This window comes from Amphiprion ocellaris, chromosome 20 (genome assembly GCF_022539595.1).
Source record: "Amphiprion ocellaris isolate individual 3 ecotype Okinawa chromosome 20, ASM2253959v1, whole genome shotgun sequence".
Taxonomy (NCBI): Eukaryota; Metazoa; Chordata; class Actinopteri; family Pomacentridae; genus Amphiprion; species Amphiprion ocellaris.
In genome coordinates this window covers 28959579-28963014 of record NC_072785.1, presented here as the reverse complement: position 1 = coordinate 28963014, position 3436 = coordinate 28959579, and positions in this window count along the sequence as shown.

Sequence of the window (3436 nt, the reverse complement as noted above, 5' to 3'; positions counted from 1 at the left end):
ACAGGGATAACCACACCCTGGAGAGGATTGTGAAACAAAACCCATTCAAAAATGTGGGGGAGATTCACAAAGAGTGGACTGCAGCTGGAGTCAGTGCTTCAAGAACCACCACCACAGACGTGTGCAAGACATGGCTTTCAGCTGTTGCATTCCTTGTGTCAAGCCACTCGAACAAGAGACAGTGTCAGAAGCGTCTCGCCTGGACTAAAGACAAAAAGGACTGGACTGCTGCTGAGTGGTCCACAGTTATGTTCTCTGATGAAAGTGAATTTTGCATGTCCTTTGGAAATCAAGGTCCCAGAGTCTGGAGGAAGACAGGAGAGGCACAGAATCCACGTTGCTGGAGGTGGAGTGTAAAGTTTCCACAGTCAGTGATGGTTTGGGCTCTCATGTCATCTGCTGGTACTGGTCCACTGTGTTTTCTTAGGTTCAAGGTCAACACAGCCATCTACCAGGAAGTTTTAGAGTACTTCATGCTTCCTGCTGCGGACCAACTTTATGGAGATGCAGATTTCATTTTCCAACAGGACTTGGCACCTGCACACAGAGCCAAAGCTACCAGTACCTGGTTTAAGGACCATGGTATCCCTGTTCTTAATTGGCCAGCAAACTTGCCTGACCTTAACCCCACAGAAAATCTATGGGGTACTGTGAAGAGGAAGATGCGATACGCCAGACCCAACAATGTAGAAGAGCTGAAGGCCACTATCAGAGCAACCTGGGCTCTCATGACACCTGAGCAGTGCCACAGACTGAGAAAAATAGAAAGACACACTATAACTATACAGAATTTCTTCAAATCAGTTAATCTTTTACCATTTACTTAATGTAAATATGTTTTCATATTATCTTATTAAGTGAACCTAAAAGGTAATTTTTTCTTTAAAAAAAAGTCTTCTTTTCTATCCTTTATTTTTCATTTTCTATTATTTATTTTCTATCTTTGACAAAAAATTTTATGATTTAATTTCGATTTTTTATTTTTAATTTTCTATTTTCTATTATTTATTTTCTGTATTTTGCTTTTATTTTCTATTATTTATTTTCTATCTATGTTTATTTTTCTTTTTTTTCTATTGTGTATTTTCTCTTTTACTTTCTATTATTTAGTTTCTATCTTTTACTTTAATTTACATTTTAGATTAATTATTTTAAAAGTTAACAGCAACATACTGTGAAACAGTAATTTTATGGTCAAAATGTTATAAAAGAGTAAAGTACTATTAGTAAAAATGCAGATTTTCCTCCAGAGTAGCTCTGTTAAACCTGAATGATAGAATCTGTATGTTACTGTGTTTTGTTGTCTTCATCGTTGGTGACTTTGCTGTTACATGTCTGTAATTGTATCTTTAGTTGCGGTTAAATTTATCTGACAGCTTCCTCAGACACAAAGAATCTCCAAAAGCACAATAAGCATAACTAATTAATTAACTCGACTGGCTACAGGGATTTTCTCCCACTGAGGTCCAGATCTGACTCTGACTGATGAGTTCTGACTCTCAGTTCACCCCAAAGGACATAAATGAGTTCAGGTCTGTGTTTCATACAACAAACTTTGACAACTATTTCTCTTTGGATTGGATTCCAGGTTACTTATTTGTATTACCCTATTTTATTGTTGTATTCTTTACATATTTTAATATCTGTGCTTATGTTTCTTATTCTAATTTATGGAGCTGGACCTTGTTTTTGTCGTGTAAAGATGCTGTTTATTATTATCATTGACACATAGCACTGGTATTGCTAATAAAAGTTTTTTGTTATTGTGCAGCAGATCTGACATACAGTATATTCATGCAGGTGCTTAAAGGAGTTCTTGAAAATCTAGAAATACCTTCAGAACTGCAATATTTGGTGTTAAATGGTCTTCTGGATTCTTCAACAATGCTGAGCTGGATTTACAAGAAGAGAAACAAGAGACTTCTGCCATTGCTGAAGACTGTTGGCAGAGGAAGGTTCAAGAAAAAGCAGATAGTACTGGTACAATTTTTTTTTTTTAACAGTAGAAATATAGCATAAAAATGAACACATTAATATCATGACAGCTTCACAGTGGAGCTCCATGAGGAATTCAGGAGCAAACACAAAAACATATTCATGCATTTTCGTAGTCTCAGTATGACATTCTGTCACCAGATGGATTATTAACATACAGCTCAATAGGTTTGCAGACAAAACCTCAGTTTACAATCTGTGTCGCTCAGGGAGAATGTGGTAAAAGGGAGACGCTTCTTAAACTTAAATCCAAAGCTCTGAACAGAATCTCCTCCAGAGCAGGTTAAGCATGCATCTGTTACCATGGTGATGTAGCAGGTTAAAATAGGGCCACCTTCATTGCATCAAAAACTCTGACTTTATGCTCAACATGCCTCACAAGCATGGTGGTGGCAGCATCATGATGTGAAGCATGGTGGTGGCGGCATCATGCTGTGAAGCACGGTGGTGGCGGCATCATGATGTGAAGCACGGTGGTGGCGGCATCATGATGTGAAGCACGGTGGTGGCGGCATCATGATGTGAAGCACGGTGGTGGCAGCATCATGATGTGAAGCACGGTGGTGGCAGCATCATGATGTGAAGCACGGTGGTGGCGGCATCATGATGTGAAGCACGGTGGTGGCGGCATCATGATGTGAAGCACGGTGGTGGCGGCATCATGATGTGAAGCACGGTGGTGGCGGCATCATGATGTGAAGCACGGTGGTGGCGGCATCTTGATGTGAAGCACGGTGGTGGCGGCATCATGATGTGAAGCACGGTGGTGGCGGCATCATGATGTGAAGCACGGTGGTGGCGGCATCATGATGTGAAGCACGGTGGTGGCGGCATCATGATGTGAAGCACGGTGGTGGCGGCATCATGATGTGAAGCACGGTGGTGGCAGCATCATGATGTGAAGCACGGTGGTGGCAGCATCATGATGTGAAGCACGGTGGTGGCAGCATCATGATGTGAAGCACGGTGGTGGCAGCATCATGATGTGAAGCACGGTGGTGGTAGCATCATGATGTAAAACATGGTGGTGGCAGCATCATGATGTGAAGCATGGAGGTAGCAGCATCATGAGAATATAATAAAACGGAAATATTTTTTAAATTTAAATCCAGAACTCTGAACAGAATCCCCTTCAGAGCAGGTTAACAGTGCAGCATCTGTTGTCATGGTGATGTTACTGGTTAGAACAGGGCCTCCTTCTTTGTCTTAAAAGCTGACTTTTTGCTCAACATGTCTCTTCAACCTGTTAATCCTGCTTCATCATCCTCTCTGTGTTTAAATTAATGATTCACGGTATTGGATTTTTGCCAATATGCAGATACTTCCAACTTAATTTTCCCGATTGCTGATATATGTACATATTTTTTCCATCTAATTGCACAGAACATCATGACTTTCCTGTAGTGGAATCAACATTTTATTATGCCTCCTCTTGTCAAGA